The 19,947-nt window shown below is 43.3% G+C and overlaps 1 protein-coding gene across 1 annotated transcript in view; it reads right to left on the bottom strand.

The window, feature by feature from the left end:
- NUMA1 (nuclear mitotic apparatus protein 1) overlaps positions 1-19,947 on the bottom strand; it is a 3,180,433-nt gene that overhangs the window by 666,676 nt on the left and 2,493,810 nt on the right. The window lies entirely within an intron of this gene.

Raw genomic sequence — 19,947 nt, 5'->3', positions numbered from 1 at the left:
AATACTTTCAATAAACATATTGAGTGTTGGTGGATCTGCCACTGCAGGTCTATGACAACAAATTGGTACAAGCATTGCAGTCCTCCATGGTGGAAGAAGCCAAAAAGCAGCATAAAATGAAATGCTCAGCAGACTGACTCCTTTATGTGTCAAGATTAAAAAAGCTAGACTCCTGAGGGAGATGCTAACTTGTGATTAGTGTTCTATCTGTTGGAATTCAACTAAATAAAAACTAAAACTGCCACAGTACAAAATCTGCAATGCACCCATTTGTAAAGCAAGCACGAAACAATGAGCTTCTGGTGGAGGGCCTCTGACTGTATAATTTTACCAGTGGAAACAATCTAATGGCAAAAGATAAACATCTGTCAATCCATTTGGATATCATTTGCCTGGTACCCACTAGTCATTACACCACTGTACAAAAACATAAAAAGCACTTACCACAAATGCAGATGCTGCAAGTGTCTTCACTGTTGCAGTAGTAACTCCTTGGCATTTTCTGCTGTGTCCTTGGCCAGCCTGAATATCAGAGAATTTAATCCACTCTCCCTCCTTCAAGCACAGTGGATGCCCTCCCTTCTGATATCCGCATACAAGGGGATTGGCTGGCACCATGTTTTCACATCTTTCTTGTCCCCCAGGACTACAGCCTCATTCTCAGAGCCTAGGTCTAGAGTACAAGACACCCACACTATCCCCAGCAGGGAATGGTTAGGGAGACGTGAAGGAGTGCTAAATGGGCAGGGGCTCTACAAGGAAATACATGGGGATGCTCAGCCCGATATAGCTGTAACTGAGGGGGATGGGCGACAGAACGGCTACTCCAACAGTGAAGACACTAGCATCTACATTTATGGTAAGTGGATACTGCTGTACTATATTCATCATGTTTCACTTTTGCAGTAATAACGTCTTGGGAAGATTCCCAAAGCTGAAGGATGGATGTATGTAAAGATGAAGCTAGAGAAAGATAGGAAGTATTGCAGGTATGAAACAGGCCTTGGCAATGGTAGATGATGACAAGTTGCAGTGTTTGGTAAAGATGTGGACTGATGACCAGGTGGCTAATTACATAATTTCTTTGGTGACAACTAATGAAGGCAGCTATGGTAAATGTGGCTCTATGGAATGAATCCTAATTTAGTCTGGTACCTTCTTATCATGGTGTCTGTGATAAAAGCTTAAGCAGTTGGAGACTCGCTTGAAAATGGACTGCTTGCTAATAGGTTTATTAGGTGAGGATGGCCTAATGGTTAAGGTGTTTGCCTTACAAACACAGGGTTTGAATCTCACAGGGGGATAATTGGCTAGGCTTAAAATAGCTCAAAAGGGCAGTTAGCCTAGTACTAATCTATGAACCTATGAACCCAAAAAGCCAAAAAAAGTTGGTCTGACTTTTTGAATTCTATTTTTGTCCAGTTAATATGACTTCTTGTGCATGTCCAAGGAAAGCAAGGTTTTCTCCTCTGTTCTGTGGGTTTGTAAAGAAGGCAGGGAGATACAGGGTCTGATAACATGGAAAGTTCAACAACCTTGGGCATAAAGGTAGGATTAGTAATTAGAGAGACCTGAGCAGACTCTTAGGAAGGGCTCTCTACACACTGATGCCTGTAATTACTAAATTCTTAGAAATAAAGTGGCTCCTAACAATGTGCACAGGCTGCTGGTTCGAAGGGTGGTATGGTTAGCTTCTCCAGAAAGCTGAGGTCTCAAGGAAGAGTAGCCTATCTCCTGGATGGCCTTAGGTCGATGACACCTTTAAGAAATTGTTTCAACATGGGCTGTAGAACAGAGGGGGTTGCATGAGCAAGCAGTTTGAGATGGCCGAGGCATGAATTTTAATGGGAGGAAAAAGTCTCCTTTTGTGAAAAGTTCAGCTAGATAGGTTACAACCAAAGGCAGACTTGCTCGTGAATGGCACTTGACAGTAAAAGCTTACATTTTGGGATGTAACATTTTCTAGTGCTGGTTTCTTGGCATCTCTCAAAATAGAAGATAAAATGTCCTTTTGAACAAGTGACCTTGAGGGAGAAGCAACATATATTCAAGCTACTAACTTCAGAGTGGTTAAGTTGACAGGGTTGTTGTGTGCTCATGTGCACAGGGAAACAATGCTGCCCTACTCAAAAGGGTGCAAAAAAATCTCGTCCCTTTCTCCCTGATCTTTATAAGTAATCTGGGAATGAGAGGTATGGGAGGGGAAGGTGCATAGAAACAGACTTGTCTATGGGAAGAAGGTGGCTTACCTGCAGACTTGGTTGCTTTTGGTCCTTGAACAATACCTTATCAGCTGCCTGTTTTCTTCTGAGGTAAATTGTCTACTTCTGGCACACACTACATGCTTGTGATTTTGTTGAAAATGGTATACAAGATTACTGCACAGTGAAACATTCAAGCTGAGCAACCTTTTTTAGCATCCATTCATAGGGGTCGGATACTTTCAAGTGGACTTTATAAGAATGTTGAGATAGGCATCTTTTCGGTCTAGGGTGACCATGAAAACCCAGGGGAATGCATAGGCAGTTTTTGAAGGGTGAGCATTTTGAATTTGGGGACCACCAGGAACCTGTTTAACTTTGAGAGAGCTAAGGTGGTCTCAAAGATCCCTCCTTTCTTGGTTCAGGAAAAAAAAACTTAGTACCCTTTTCTCCTTGGGGGCCAGTTCCATGGAGCCCTGTTCCAGAACTAATTTAACTTGGACCTGATCTGTCCTTTTGGGTTAAAAGAAATATCTGCTGGCATTAAATGGGAAGCAAACTGCAGATTGTAAACGCCTCTTATGATGTGAAGGACTCATTAGTCCCAAGTGATGTCTAGCCCCTTGTTCAAGAAAAGTGGAAGTAAACCTCTTCCCCTTAGCTTTACAGGTGGAGATGTGGGAGGGTTAGGATGGGATGTGACTTAAAGAAGAAGGGATAGGGGGGTGCCCAGCTGAGTCAAGGCTGCTCCCTGCTGTAACCCTAGGGAAATCACTGCCCCACTAGATGCTTTTAAAGCATCAAAACCACAACGCAAAGAATGATTTGCAACCAGGGAACATAAATTGCAGAATTCTAACAATTCTTTGTGGAGAGATCTACCTTTCATCGCCCCTCCCTTCCGTTGTTCTTTAATTTGACCCAGGAGGGTTTCTTAGAATTTGACCATACAAAACTGACAATTAAGAGGTTTCATGAGCAGAAGTGAAAACCTTGCCAAATCGATCCAGGTTTCTTCTCTTTCTCATCAGGTAAGGGATATCTAGAGGTGCTGCCTTTGGCTCCCGTGGGCCCACAAATGACCACTTCAGGGTCCAGTTAAGGGTTTTTGAATAATGTTCAGAGGGGAAACCCAGACCTCTAGAAAGGTTTTTGGAACAAGTGACTGGTAGATGGAACAGGTTTTGTAGTCATGCTCTGGACAAACAAATAAAGGCACTCAGTGTGCAAATCCTAGCAAGAGATATGCCTACCGCACTGGCATTTACCCCACCACATCTGACATCTAACAAAATGATCTACACAAATCAAAAAAAGTCAAAAAGGAAGGTTCCCCCACTGAGGTACTTAAGTGAAATGTGAAAGTGAAGCAACAGTACCGATGACCAAATGAAGAGCAGTCTGACAGATACACAACCTTGTTCATGCTGGCAGAGAGGGACAGTCTGGGGGTACTTGTGCATATCTTCGCCTATATACCTCAATGCATATGAACTGAGGTCACATCGACATATACTCCCAGGAAGGCAAAGCTTTCGTAGCCCATGTATACCAAGAATACTGCAACAGTGACGTCAGTCAGGACATCCCTATAGTTTAGCTTTCAGGAGGAAGTTGGTTGGAGTTGGGCTGCAAGAAAGAATCTAAGTTATCATCCACAGCCTGTAATACTGGAAGAATGGCTACAGATTTGTGCACTGGCAACTTAAGAAACTAACACACTCAGATATGGGGTAATGCTGAGTCTCCTAGTTGAACTCCCCCAATCTTGTGGAAGGTCTCTCCAAAGGTGAAATCCGCAGGTGGTGAAGAGTAGCCAATATTTTCATTAGACTCTGAGTCAGCATATGACGCTGAAGAAATCTGCTCGACATGGCTCATCCTCATCGGAGTCATAAGAATGAGAAGACTTTTTGGTGGGAATAGTCTACCTTCTGCCAGGAGAAAATACTAAGGAGGGGTCCTACCAAGGCTCAGCTGCCTAGAACTTTGTGAAATCTAGGAGATTCTTAGCCAGCCTGACAAAGTCCTGCAGGTAGGTCTGGTGAGACAGAGACCCAGAAGTTCTAGGCTGAGGCAAACTTGGGCCTGTTTTTGGGTGTGGCACTGGATTTCAATGGCTCAGACTGCAGGTGGGCAACCAAAGCCTGAAGTTGGTAAGCTGAAGATTCCTCTGTGGGGTAACCCCTCTCTGGGGGTACCGCCCTCCCTGTGGGTAGTAATGGAACTAGAGATTGAAGCCAGAATATACAAAGCTATCCCAGACACATTTGATTCCCCGAGTTCTTAAGTCTGTGCAGACACCCAGGAGGCTGACGAAGTTTCAGACTTCATAAGGGTCTCACTAGAGGCCTCAGCTGCACACACTGTCAGAGGGGACTGAAAATCCATCCCTCCCTCCTTTGAAATTCATGAGACTGGGTGGGATATCAAACAGTAAATTTTGTCCAGTACCCCAAGTACCTTTGGCCACATCTTCCTACAAGGAAAAACAGCCTAAATGGCAGACATCATATTGCATGAGGGGCCAAATGCTTCATTTTCTTTTCTAAATTTTTTTCCAAAGGTTCAGCGCTATGTTTAAATGTTCTTGAGTTGAAATTAACACACTGGAGACAGGCATTTCAAGCTCCAAGCCCGGGCCAAAAATAGTGTGGAAGTCCAAATGAGGGATTTTTTTCACACACTCTAGGTGAACATTTGTCTTCGCTACTGACGCCCAAGACAGCTTAAAAAGTGATACAGAAGAAAACAAATGGAGAATATAGCACTGTCCGATGGCCTGGGGGCCAAAATTAGTTGGTTAGGGAATTCCATTAAGGAGTCTTGGATCTTTGCCTTTATGTGCTGAACTGTTCTGCGTGATGCGAGCTTCATTGACCAGCCACATCTGTCTGTTTGAACAATCAGTGTTGTGGTTTACTTTATGAAATAATGGACCTTGTGGCCATTACTAGTCCCACGATTTCAAAAATGCAGTATGTCATGAACATTATCTGGTCTTTCACAGGATTCTAGCAAAAATCAGTGTTAGTATTGTCCCTGAATTTGTCTGTTAATCTGCCTGTTGCAGAGCAGGAACGGAGGGAAAAATGCAATTAAAACAGTGAACATGTTCTTCAAGCTCTGTCTATGTGAAGCAGGTGTACTAGTTGAGAGAGTCTGAACAGCTGACTCATTTAATTTTCACTGTTGTGGTAATAACTCGGGGATTTTCTACTGTGGCAAACACCAAAAACTGAGAAATGCATCCAGTCCCATTTCACACAAAATAACCTCCCCTCTATCTAATAATGGCTTCCACTCCCACCACAGTACCTTTGCCACTTTAGTTTCACCTATACAGTAAACACAAACAGAAATAATGGAAATCTAATGTCTGCCCACTTCCTTGACTTAACCAAAGCATCTGAGACAGTATCTTACTCCATTCTCATACACAAACTCTACAATCTAGGACATGACACCACTGCTGAATCATAGCTCCATAGCCACCTCTAAAATACAGCTCAAACGGTCAAGAGGCAAAATGACATCTCACCTCCCCCCAGCTGTATCACAAGGGTCAAACTTGTGATCCATTATTTGTAACATCTTCAACTACCTACATATAACTACTACAGTATGCAGATGACTCCAGAGTTATTTGTACTGCAAAAAACACAAAACGTACCAAGTCCTCCTCCTCTACTGCAACCTGGCTGACATCTACCCAGTTTTTCCTAAACCCAAATAATTCCAAACTAATCCTATTCACTCCCCAACAGTTTACTGTCAACAAAACCTTCTCGGTTACTGCATCCAACAAAACAAACTGAACTTGTCACACATACCAAATTACGAGGTATCTTTATAGATAAGAACCTAAATTTTGACATGCATCCGAATACAGCGAAAAAATTCCATCAAAAGCTACATTCCTCCTACATGCGGCTTCCTCTCTCCTCTTGCCTACTCAAACGCACCCTATGCTAGTCGTTAACATCCACATAGCCTTGCTAAACAAAATGAGCAATGCTACTAAAAAAAATATAATAATTCACCTCCAAACTTCCAAAGAGAGCCCACCACCACTGTACCACCTTAAGAGAATTACAGTGGCTGAACTCACAAATTATCTAACCTCAACCGTCTCAAATCCATAACCTCATATAAATGAATAACCCTTCCAGGCCACACCATTCACTACACAGATACTTGTGTAAATCAAGAACCACAGGAATTGACACATGGTGAAAGAGTGTCTAAACTAAGAAATAAAGTCAGCACCACATCAAATTCCAAGCGAAATGGAGGTTTATTAAAACAATTCCCAACCAGACTTTGCGCTTTCACCAGTTTCATACGAGCATCATCAGAGTCATTATTCTTGGCATGAAGTCTACTTAATATAGTAACAAGACACCAATCAGAACTAAGCAATTAAAAACCATCATTTTAAAGAAACATAATACAGGCTGCCTACCATCATACTTGCAAAACTTAACCAGTTATAAAAGCTAATATTGTCACATCAAATACTCCATACATAAAAATACCATAAAATAATGAAATAATTAATAATACATATAAAATACTATGTCAGATCAATGTTGTCTTTAAATTCAACACACTGGCCATGGAACAGTTGTCATTAATGCCTGGGGACACTGTGGCATTTAATCTTAGTTGCCATAGTGTCTCCCTAACCTCAAGTGTAGTTTCCTCATCACACGCTCCCACCATTGTATTTAACCCTATCAATAACAAAAAAAAAAAAAAAAAAAAAAAAAAAAATGGAAGTACAGTTGTGTGCACGTACCATAAATGTAGATGTTTGAGTGGATTCACTGTTGCAGTCATCACCTGTGGGTTTATCCCTGCTGTGGTAGCCCTCGGTTGGCCCGAATACCAGAGTCAATGTTTTTGTGAACCGGCTGCCATCGCCTGTAGTCGGACAGTCAGTGCTATAAAGCAAGGCAGACGTCATTACATCAGTTTTTCTTGCCCTAAACTGTCGGAAGCACAAGGGAAAAGAAAGAAGTGGTCCTGGTGGCTAAAAGCCACCTTGGGAAGCTTGTGTCCCCCTAGGGGAAGATGCTAAATGGGGGATGGAAGGAGGGAAACCAAGACTGCAACAGTGAATACACTTGAACATCTACATTTATGGTAAATGTACATAACCGTACTATGTTCTTTCTGTTTCACTGTTGCAGTCATCACCTGTGGGAGGATTCTTAAAGCTGAGGAAAAGGGTGGAAGTATATGTTGAGTTCTAGGTATGGGTCAGGAGGCACTGCAGAGGCAAACCCTGCCCTATACTTAGTAAAGAGAGGTAAGTGGTAATGCTTTGTAAAGGTATGGACAAAGGTCCAGGAGGCCGCTTCCAAGATGTTCCCAGTAGGTACTCCTCTGAGGAAGGCAGTGGAAGTGGAGGTTGCCCTAGTGGAGTGGGCATGGACAGACTCAGGGATGGGTTTCCCCATGTAGTCTGTAGCAAAAGTGGATACAGTGTGAAATCCATTTGAAGTGGCTTGTTTGGAGATGGGCTTCCTCTCTGCCCCTGGGGCAAAGCTTACAGGAAGCTGGTCTGTTTTTCTGAATGGCTTAGTACGGTCCAGACAGTATCAGAGTTCTGTGCACATCTAGTGAGTGTAGAATTCTTTTCCCCTTGTTTTGAGGGTTGGGAAAGAAGGTGGGAAAGCGTATGACCTGGTTAAGGGTCACATCAGATACCACCTTGGGCATAAAGGAGGGGTTAATCCACAGGGAGAGACTGTCTGCATGGAAAATTATGAAGGGCTCGACAGCCATGAGAGTTTGAAGTTCTGAGACCCTTCTGGCTGAGGTGATAGCTAGTAGGAAAGCAGTCTTCCAAGAGAGATATTTCAATTCTGTTGAAGCGGCAGGTTCGAAAAGAGGTAAGGTTAGTTTCTCTAACACAATTCAGGTACCAGGGTGGCGGAGGCCTGATAGTAAAACCCCCTCTGAGGAACTGCTTAATCAAAGGATGAGAGAAAGATGGGTGGGTCTGAATCATAGTGGGCAAAGATGTCTGAGGCATTGATTTTAATAGAGGAGAAAGAAGCCACTACTGAGCAATTCTGCTAGGTAATCCAGGATGAGAGGGATGGAAGGTTGGGAGGTACTGCCCCCTTTTGGATTGATTCCAGGAGCAGAATCTTTTCCATTTTCCTGCATATGATTTCCTTGTGCTGGGCCTTCTGGCCTCTGTGATGATGTCCAGGACCTGTTTGCTTAACAGGGACTCCTAGTTAGTTTTTAGTGTACAAGCCATGCTGAAAGTTTGAGAGTCTGTAGGTCTGGGCGCAGTACCTTTCCCTTCTCCTGGATCAAGAGGTCTGACATCAGGGGAAGCAGCTTTGGGGGCTGTAAGGTCAGACTGCGTAATAAGGGCTACCAATGAAGTCTGGGCCAATCTGGAGCAAGGAGGATGGCCTTTTGTCTCTCCCTCTCTTATTTTGATCAGAACCTTGGGAATAAGGGGCAGAGGAGGGTATGGATACACAAAGAGGGAGCTCCAGGGGAAGTGGTCAAGGCATCCACCTTCCATGCTAGGAGGTGATACTCCCTGGTAGAGAACTTGCGCAGCTGGTGGTTGAGGTGCGAGGCAAAGAAGTCACATTTTGGGATCCCTCACTCGTGGGTGATTTGCAGAAAGATTTCTCTGTGGAGCTGCCATTTGTGGGGGTCCAGTAAGTTTCTGCTTAGGGATCCACCAGTGTGTTGTTGATACCTGGTAAGTATTGGGCAACTAGGTGTAGCCACATGGAGGTGGCTGTAAGCCAGAGACTCAGAGCTAACCTGCACAAGGGGTAAGATTGGGTGCACCCACCCCCACCCCCCTGTTGATGTACCACATTTACTGTGGTGTTGTCTGTTTTTACAAGGACCACTCCTGGCCTGAGATGGAGTTGGAAGGAAGTCAGAGCCTTCTGCACTGCCATCATTTCTGATTGATGTGCAAGTGAAGTTGCTGGGCATTACAAAGGCCCTGGGTACACCTGCCTGCTAGGTGAGCACCCCAAGCAATGTCTGAGACATCGGTGGTGATAGCCTGGTTGGAAGGGCGAAGGATGAAGGGACGACCCTTGTTCATAGCACAGGCCTCTGCCCACCAGAGAAATTTGGACCTTATACAAGGGATCAGAGAGAGCGTGGTCTCTAGGGACTGAGTGCTGACACCAAAGGTTCTTCAAGTACCACTGAAGTGTTCTCATGTGAAGCCTGGCGAGAGGGATAAAGATACAAACCAAAACCGCCAAACAAACTCAATGAAACGAAAACCACAAAGGAAACTGTCTGCAGGTGGTGATTAAATAAATCCAATGGGTGAAAGTAATCACGATGTAGCAGATATAATGTTAGCACTTTATTAACAAGAACTTTCGGAAGGCTTCGTATCCTTCCTTCATCAGACAAAACAGCAAATACCAGGGAAGAACTCATTTAAATATGCACTTATTAACCATGTTAATGACCTCATAATTGAGGACCCTCCTATATTAAAAGACACATCCATTTTAAACTCTCACTGAAAACTCGTTAAAAATCATAAAAATGTTGCATAATATATTAAATGTGCATTAAATTATTCATCCATTAATAACACATTAATAATGACATATAATATGCTAAAAATATACAGAAGTGTATATATAAATGTATGCAAATACAACATGTATCATGAACCATGCTATAAACTGAAAAGGTCAATGGAGGAACCATGACCTGTAACTAAACTATAAAAAGCAAACTAATACAAAGAAAATAAATTAATAAAATCTAAAAACCCCCTAGGATAGCAAACTTAATATGTAAACCTATCACGTATACTATATATATCTATCATATATACCCAAAAATAAATGTCTAAAGCCCCCCCCCCCCACAGTATAAATATATATATATATATATATATATGAAAAACCTATACTCTAAAAATAACCTAAATGGGAGCAGGTGGGTTATAGGCCATAGTAATATTACCAATTATCTCCTTAAGGCCAGATGTTTGAGTATACAAGTCAATGAAATAGCCTCATTCAATCCAGGATATATATATGCTCCCGTTCTTATTTGCCAAAAGAGCTCTTCTTTCTCTAAATTAATCTGCCAAGGGCCACTACTTTGGTCTGTTGACACTTGTTTTAGCACTGAAAACTGAAATATATGGTCTGGATATTCCATCACATGACGAGCTAGTGCATTTTTTGGGTCGATCTTAGATATTGCATATAGGTGTTCATATATGCGTTTCCGCAACACCCTTTCGGTCTTCCCTATATAGAAGGCCGGGCATTTGTTACACAAAGCTACATATACCACTGCTCTAGAGGCGCAGTTAAAGTTACCTATGATCTTATATTTCTGTTTATTCATCATAACCTGTGTTCCTTCTTGTGTACTTTTACACTGGCGGCATGTCCCACATCGAGTCATACCCTTATGTCTATTAAGACCTATTCTTTTATTCCTTTCCAAAAGAGATTTTAAACTAAACCCCTTCCTGTAAGTAATACCTGGTAAAGGGCCCAGTATGTCAGCCAAATGCCTATCCTCACTAATAATTGACCAATTCTTCTGTAAAATGTCCCTTATGAAGTGATGGTCAACTGAAAAGGTACACAAGAATCTAATACCCAGGTTGGTCTTGTCACTTTTCATACCCTCCACTTCCATATCATCCAAACCAGTTAAGGTATGGGAGGCCTGTGGATTCAAAATAGATTTAAAATATCCTGAGTGCCTTTTCATCTCAACCTCTTTCTTAATCTCAATAATAAGGGCCCAGGGTCAATTATTAAGGTTGCAGAAGTGTAGACTTTCTTACCCCATCTTTCCAGTGCTCTAGAGTCTTTTTCAGAAGGAAGAGGATTCTTGCAGAACTAGTCTTAGCTCTTTTGGGTCCCTGTGTAATGACCTCATTGTCTGCAGCAGGATTCCTGCACAAGTATCTGTGAGAATCCGGTACTCTGTAGTACCTGTCACGTTTAGTTGGAGCAGGAGGTAGGGCATCAGAGGCCAAGCTGGATTCATTGAAATCATCATCCACCACTTACAGAATAGGTGGGATGGCCAGGGGTCTGGTGCTGGGGTAGGTTCAGAAAGTCTAAGTCGTTTCTTTGACTGTGGGAAGTCTTGAGATTCCCAATGCAAATGTTCCCTGAAGAAGTGAAGGGTTTCCCCAAAGGAAAGGTCCTCTGGAGGGGAGGCAGAAGGGAAGGATTCTTCTGTACCTGAATCCTCAAACAGTTGAGGGATGTTGCTGTTCTTCAAAAAGCAGAATAATCAGATTTCTCAGACTCTTGGTCTGTCAATTTCTGGAGAAGGATGACGTTTCCTTTTTGGAGTGCCCCCCCCCCCAATACCTCAAATAAGGGAGGGGAGATCCTCCATTTTAAGCATTTGAGCTTGGAGTGGGGGAGCAGTAGCAAGATGGTGGCTAGAAGCAAATTTCCTAGGAGTGGCCCGGCTTCTAGGCCTGACAGAATCTGTCGGTCTCTGAAAAGCAGTAGTCGGATGCAAAGACATCAGTTTTTGTCTAGAATAGGTAGTGTGAAAGGCCTCCTCGGAAGCCAGTGCCTGCATCACGGCTCCGGACCAAAGTGAGGCAGACAAAGGCTCGGAAGATGAAGTGGATTTCTGCGGCATACCGGACTCCAAAAGGGTCTCAGGCAGAGGCCTGGGTAGAAGGCGAGTAGGGCATCAGAGGCTGCAAAAGCACCTCACTGAATTCCAGAGAAAGTACAGTTGTGTACACCTACCATAAATGTAGATGTTCGAGTGTCTTCACGGTTGCAGTCATAACTGTAGAGTGTTCCTGCCGGCAGGCAGCCCGAGGTCGGCCAGAATTCCAAAGTCTGGGTCCGGCGTCGGCTGTACCAGCAAGTACCCTGACGTCAGAACGCAGAGGTATAAAGCTGACAGCAGACGCCATCTTCTCCAGCCTTTCTTGCCCCAGATGTCAGAAGTCCCCCAAAGTAACCAAAAGGTGTCCAAAAAGGAAACACAAATACACCACAAAAGAAGAGGAAGATAGAAAAAGCAGAAAATAATAGGGGATTGGTGGGAGGGAAACACCGACTGCAACAGTGAAGACACTCGAACATCTACATTTATGGTAGGTGTACACAACTGTACTATGTTCTTCGAGTTTCACTGTTGCAGTCATAACTGCAGGGTGGAATCCCAAAGCTGTGATGAGGGAGGAGGTTATGTAGAAGGGGCAGCCAGAAGACCCTGCAAGACAGCAGAGGCAAAACCTGCCCTAGACTTAGAATACAAAGGGAGATTATAGTGCTTAGAAAAAGTATGCACTGAACTCCAAGTGGCAGCTTCCAAAATGTCCTTGGTAGGAACTCCTCTGAGAAAAGCTGCTGAAGTGGCAGCTGCTCTAGTAGAATAACTTCTAACAGTACCTGGAATTTGCTTCCCAAAGTGAGAGTAACAAAACCTTATCCCATGAGCAATCCATTTGGAAATAGTTTGTTTAGAGATAGCCTTGCCTAGAGAACTGGAGGCATAAGAAATAAGCAACTGATCAGATTTTCTGAAATGTTTAGTTCTATCCAGGTAAAACCGTAGTTGTCTATGTCCAATGAATGCAAAATCCTTTCCCCCTTGTTTTGAGGATTTGGAAAGAAAGTAGGAAGGTGAATAGTCTGATTTAAAGCCACTTTAGAAATCACCTTAGGCATAAATGTAGGATTGGTCCTCAAGGTAACTCTGTCTTGGTGGAAAATAAGGTATGGTTCCACAGCCATGAGAGCTTGCAACTCTGAAACCCTTCTGGCAGAAGTCAAAGCTAATAAAATAGCTGTCTTCCAGGATAAGAACTTGATATCCGAAGCAGCCGCAGGCTCAAAGGGGGATAAAGTTAGTTTTTCCAAAACATAATTAAGATCCCAAGCAGGAACAGGAGGAGTTCTGGGAGGTCTTAAGTTCTTGGCCCCTGTCAAGAATTGTCTCACCAGCTGGTGAGAGACGATGGGGGGGATCACTGTTGAAATGAGCCGAGAAAGCAGAAGCATGAATTTTAATGGAAGAAAAGGAGAGGCCTTTAAGCAGGAGGTCTGAGAGATAAAGTAAAATGGAAGAAATGTCAGGCAAAAGAGGATCAGAACCTCGATCCCGCATCCAAATACAAAATCTTTTCCATTTAGAAGCATAGGATTTTCTAGTGCTAGGGTGCCTAGCTTCTAAGAGAACATCCAAAACTTGTTTGGGAAAAGCAGAAGGAATCAAAGGCCCTTGTAGAGCCAAGCTGCCAGGCAAAGAGTCTTGATTTGAGAGTGAAACATCTGACCCTGATGCTGGGACAGAAGAGAAGGAAACAGAGGCAGAATCCATGGAGGTTCCAAGAACAGGTGTCTTAAAGTTGGATACCAAAACAGCAGAGGCCAATTTGGAGCTATCAAAATGAGAATCTTGGGTTTGTCCTGTTTTATTTTCAGTAACACCCGAGGCAGAAGAGGAAGAGGAGGGAAGGCATATCCCGAAAGATTCCTCCAGCTGAAAGACAGGGCATCCACTTTCCAAGCTGCTTTGTGGAAGGACCTGGTGCAAAAGAGAGGCAGCTGATGATTGAGATGAGATGCAACCAGATCTATCTGAGGACAACCCCAAACTGCCGTAATCCTGCTGAATATGTTGGGGTCCAACATCCATTCGTGAGGATCCAAAAGATTTCTGCTTAGGCTGTCTGCTAAGAGATTCTGTTTTCCTGGAATGAATTGAGCTTGAAGATGCAGATTCAGATTTAGAGCTGTGTCCCATAAACTCATGGCTAGTCTGCAAAGGGGGGTAAGAGTGAGAGCCCCCCTGCTTGTTTATGTACCACATGACTGTGGTATTGTCTGTGCAAATCAGAAGATGGCCTGGTTGCAAAAGACTCTGGAAGGCTAGAAGAGCATTTTGAACTGCCAACATTTCCTTCAAGTTGATGTGCCAGGGCAGATGCTTCTTTGTCCAATAGCCCTGCTGGCAATTGTTTAGGTAATGAGCTCCCCAAGCATAATCAGAGGCGTCTGTGGTTATGATCTGAACAGGATGAGGTAGACGAAAGGGATTCCCTTCGTTTAAACCACAAGCCCTGGACCACCAGAGGAACTCTTTTTGGAGGCAGGGAATCAGAGGAATCATTGTTTCCAGGCTGTGGTAATGCTGAGACCATACACTCTTTAGGTACCATTGAAGTTTTCTCATATGAAGCCTTGCATTTGGAATCAACAGGATGCAAGAAGCCATGTAGCCCAGTGTCTGCAGGAATTTCCTTGCAGTGAGCCGAGTCAAAGTAGCCAAGGTCTTGAAAATTGATGCCAGCTGTACTTGCTTTTCTGGAGCAAGGAAGGCCCTTTGTAGGCTTGTGTTTAGAAGAGCTCCCAAAAAGATCATTTGCTGAGAGGGGATCAAATGTGACTTTTTTGTGTTCACTGAAAATTCCAGAAGTAGGAGAAGACGCTGAACAAACTGCAGATGCTGAAGTAAAAGATCCTTGCTGTCCGCCTGAATAAGGCAGTCGTCCAGATAGGGGTAAATTTGAATCCCTTGGAGTCTGCAATAAGCTACTACTGGAGCCAGACACTTGGTAAAGACTCTGGGCGCAGTAGATAAGCCAAAGGGCAGTACAGAGAATTGAAAGTGTCTTGAACCTGCCTTGAATCGGAGGTATTTTCTGCGTTCCTGTCTGATGGGAATGTGTAAAAAGGCTTCCTTCAAGTCCAATGTCACCATCCAAGCATCTTGGGAGAGCATGGGAAGAAGTTGTTGCAGAGTAAGCATCTTGAATTTTGGAATCTCCAGAAAGGTATTTAATACTGAGAGGTCCAGAATAGGTCTCCATGAGTTTTGTTTCCTTGGGACCAGGAACAGTCTGGAGTAAAAACCTTTTCCCATCTCTGGAAGTGGAACAGGCTCTATGGCTCTCATGGCCAATAAAGCGTCCACTTGATTTAAGGTCTCTGACCATTGATGTTTTGGCAGATCCGGCCAACCCAAAGACCTTGGCAGAGTATGAAAGTGGAATTTGTAGCCTCTTAAAATCATTTTAATAACCTCCTCAGCCTTGGATCCAAATAAAACATCATGCTGAACAGGGGCATTAACAGTTTAGCCTTAGCCTGCTCAGGTAAATTCTGCTCACGAAGCCAAGCATGTCTCCTGATGACAGTACCAGAGGCTGCGGCCCTGCAAGAAGCTTCCAAGGCATCAAAACCACAATGTAAACTATGTTTGCTAACTTGTTCAGTTGCATGCAATACATCCTGTAATTCCTTGTCCTTTGCACATGCAGGAAAGGTAGAGAGCCTTTGCTTTAAAACAGACAAAAGAAATTGCTGATACTTGAACATGTGAAACTGGCAATTTAAAGCTCTAATAGAAAGAGTAGCAGAAGTGTAAACCTTTTTGCCCCACCTGTCCAAGGCACGAGAATCCTTTTCAGAGGGAATAGGATTTTTAGATGAAGCGGCCTTAGCAGCCCTAGAACCCTGAGAAATGGTTTCAGGATCTGCAGAAGGGTTCTTAAATAAGAATTGATGGGAGTCAGGGACTCTGTAAAATCTATCAGGCTTAGAAGGAGCAGGCGGCAAGGAATCAGGATTCAAGTTAGCTTCAGAAAAAGCATCATCCACAATATCAAGTACAGGAGGAATAGCCAAAGGCCTGTGTTGAGGGAGAAGGAGAAATTCCCTAGGTCTCTTCTTGGAAGCAGAATAATCCTGACCTTCCCAATGAAAATGCTCCCTCATCTCATGTAAGGTTTCCCCAAAAGAGAAATCTTCAGGGGGAGAAGCAGAGGGAATAGAGTCCTCTGCATCAGAATCCTCATAAGGAGGAAAAGAATAATCCTGGTCAGAGGAAGAGACAGAAGACGCAGAAGCCTGATCAGATGAATCATAAGGAATATCCTGTCTAGGCTTTTTTTCTGGAGGAGGGTGAGAACCCCTAATCATTGTCAGTAAATATTCAGCCATCCGTAGTAATTGTTTCTGGGACTTGGGAGCTGTATCCGAGGAAGCTTGAGCAGTAACCCTTGGTTTAACAGGAGTCTTTGACTTTGCCTTTGTAGAAACAGTGATGTGAGAAGGCCTGAAAACCCCCTCAGAAGCCGGTACCTGCACAGCGGTTCTGGACCCATTTGAAGGAGCGACGTCCGAAGGTCCTGCAGCAGATAAAATACTAGGCCTAGAAGGCTCCCCATGGGAGTCCGTGTCGGCCATCTGTTCCGAAGTGGCAGACGACAGGGGCTGCAAAAGCGCCTCACTGACGACCACCGAACCCGAAGCTGGCTCCGGCTGCAAAGTATCTTGTTTGGACCTCGGAGGCCTATCCTTGTCTTTGCGTTTCTTTTGAATTCCGGTTGTCGGTAAAGTATCCGACGACATCCTATAATTGAATCGTCTACCGAAATAATTCAAGGCCCAATCGTACCTACGCTTGATAGTGCGAGAATTAAACCTGGCACAGAACCGACAGCAAGAAACGTCGTGGTCAGGGCTAAGCAAGGTAGACAGAGTGGAAATCTTTATGAGGTATTTGTTTTCCACACGATATACAATTATTAACTTTTTCTGACATCGGAGGAGCAAGAAAAAAGTTTCCCCAACGAGGTACTTAGCTTGAGAAGAGAAGTAGAAAACTTCGGACCGACGACAATCAAAGCACGTTGTTCTGAATGCGCCAACGACTTGCGAGCTGCTTTCCACCGCACGGCAAGAAAGACTGGAGAAGATAGCGTCGGCTGTCAGCTTTATACCTCTGCGTTCTGACATCAGGGTACTTGCTGGTACAGCAGACGCCGGACCCAGACTTTGGAATTCTGGCCGACCTTGGGCTGCCTGCCGGCAGGAACACCCTACAGTTATGACTGCAACAGTGAAACACGAAGAACATCAGATGACTTGCTTTGCGGTAGCATCGTTGGAAGGCTTAGCCTTGTGTGGCATGCCTCTATCTTTACCTCTAAGTTTTTTCAGAATGTCGACAGACTGTTGGCTGATGGATGCCATATCAGAATTCTAAGATGGAATACAAAAAATTGTCTACAAAGACAGCCCTACAGGGAATGGTTCTCACATTAGAGAGGGCACAGAACCAGCAACGAGGGACGTCGTGGTCTGGGCCTAAACCAGTGATGAAGTAAGAATGAAAGGCTCAGTGTGGGATCTGCTTTCCACAGGAAAGACAACTGTTAACTTTTTCGGACATCGGTTAGAGCAAGAAAAAAGGGCCCCCGACGGGGTACTTAGCTTTGGACGTTTTCTGCTGAAATTCCACTTCTGGTAGTGAAAACTGCTTCTGCTACAGGCTCCATGCAAGAAAGACTGATGTAATGATGTTGGCTGCCTTGCTTTTTGCACTGATGACCGGATGTCAGACTACAGGCGATGTCAGCCGGAGCACAAAAACATTGACTCTGGTATTCAGGCCGACCGAGGGCTACCACAGCAGGGATAACCCACAGGTGATGAATGCAACAGTGAAACACGAAGATAATCAAAAACGTATTAAAATTTTTGCATATTTCACTGTGACAATATAATGCATTAGTGGTTTTTCTATTTATCACATCTCTAAGGTGTTCTGCCATTCTATCCTGTAACCTACGGGTGGCTTTTCGTACAGAAAATGCAGGACAAGTGCTACACACAGCAATGTACACCACCATTTTACTATTGCAGTTAGCCTGTCCTGGACATTGTATCGTCTTCCAGTGACCTTCAATGGTCACATATGGACCCTCGGGTATACATCAGCAAAACCTATACATACTGCATTTACTCAGCTGGGAGCAATAAAATTTGTTGGAAACATCTTTGCTCTTTTCCAAGATTTCTTTCAAATTCTTCCTTCTACTGTAGGTTACCATGGGATGCTCACCTAACTTGCTTTTCAAATCACTTCTGATGGTTGCTTCCCAGCAGTTATTGATAAGGATTTTTAATGCTTCAGAATTAAGGTTAAAGGGCAGGACCAACATTTTATTTTGTGGTACAATTTGACATGCATTCATTTTCGTATCTATTTTCGTTAATAAAACTGGGGTGTACATGTCCTTCCATTTTTTTACGGACTTTATTTCTGACCTTAATTAATAGCCTAATTGGGCAGCCGCTATTCAGAAAAAATCCAATCAACTTGGGCAGTTCAGTGTCAAACAAGTGGTCGTCACTCACTAGTCTCAAAAGTAGTACCATCTGTCCCTTCACAATCCCTTTCTTCTAGTGAAAGGGGTGGCAACTGTCGAAATGTAGAAGCATATTGGAGAAAGTTTCTTTCCTATAAAAACTAGAACATAATTCACCAGTCTTGGTATGCTTATATAACAGTATATCTAAGTAATGTATTTTATTTCAGGCCAACATCATAGGTAAATCTTAAAAAAAAAAGTAATTTGTGCCCACTGGGTACAACACAAAATCAATTATTTCCTTCTTGCCACGCCACAAGATAAGGATATCAAGGAAACGTACCCATATGGGAACGTATTTCATGTAGACAAAATGAAATACAATTTTTTTGTCCCACTCGGCAAGAACTAGGTTGGCATATATATGGGGGCACACCTTGACCCCATTGCCACTCCAGATTTCTGTCTAAAATATTCTCCCTCAAAATACAGCAAATTATTGTTCAAAACTATCTCCATCATCTCAACAAGTAAGTTTCTCTTGACATTATGAATACCTTCAACATTTAGTAAACTTTCACCAAAGTACTCAAGACCGATATCATGCGAAATAACCTTAAATAGGTTAATCACATCAACTGTAATAAACATGTATTCATCCATAATTGACTTATCCCTAAGCAACTCCAAGCAATGCTAAGAGTCCTTCATAATATGTGGTTTGTTGGTTAATGCCTTCTTGGTACACACATCATTACAGGAAGTTAGTGGCTCTGTCTTGAAGTTCCTAGCTGCAACAATCGGTCTAAATGGAGGGTTACTGATGTTTTTATGGATTTTCAGGATTCCAATTATAGTAGAAATCACCAGAAAGTCTACAGATAAGTAATCTAGTTCACCTGCATCTAACATCCTGGCAAAACGAGTCATATAACCAGTCAATTCTAGTATAGGCCATGTTAACTTCATTTAAAGACATCCTTTCATATACACTGCTGTCATTCAACATGTCATACATTTTGCTAACATTGTCACTCTGCAGCATTTCAACTGCCCCACCACCCTTGTCGGCTTTCATCTCATACTCGCACCTATGGCCAATTTACAGCATGTCCAATAACCTACTGCATGTCTTTTAAATGTGGGAGGAAACCCACACAAACAAAAGGAGAATATGCAGACTATGCAAAGGTGGCACCCCAGTCGAGAACTGAATTGAGGAACCTCTTGCTGTGAAGTCACAACGTTATCCACTGCATCAGTATGATGCCCTGCAGATCACATTAGTGCCAATGCCAAAAGGGGAAACCATTAGCATCAACAATTTCAAAAATCAAATGCTAGGGGGCACAGACAACGCCCCAAAAAAACACAAGTCTGGACTGGAGTTGATACTGGGTTCTCACCACTGATCCTTTTAGGCCTAGTGGGGGTCAGTGACAACAAAGACAGGACCAACAACTTCTACTAGCATCAAGGGCACTGAAAGAGGAAATGAAAGCCATGGATGCCAAGAACACTGGCACATGTTCTCTTTCAGGTTCTTATACTACCAGTGTCAAAACAGAGTCTGGGGTAGAACAACAATGAAAGAGGCTTGGGTATCTTCTTTTG

The sequence above is a fragment of the Protopterus annectens genome, chromosome 5.part1 (assembly GCF_019279795.1).
Source record: "Protopterus annectens isolate FY-2018-M chromosome 5.part1, PAN1.0, whole genome shotgun sequence".
Classification (NCBI taxonomy): domain Eukaryota; kingdom Metazoa; phylum Chordata; order Ceratodontiformes; family Protopteridae; genus Protopterus; species Protopterus annectens.
Note: the sequence above shows the minus strand (reverse complement) of the source record. Positions and strands in the feature narration are given on the sequence as shown.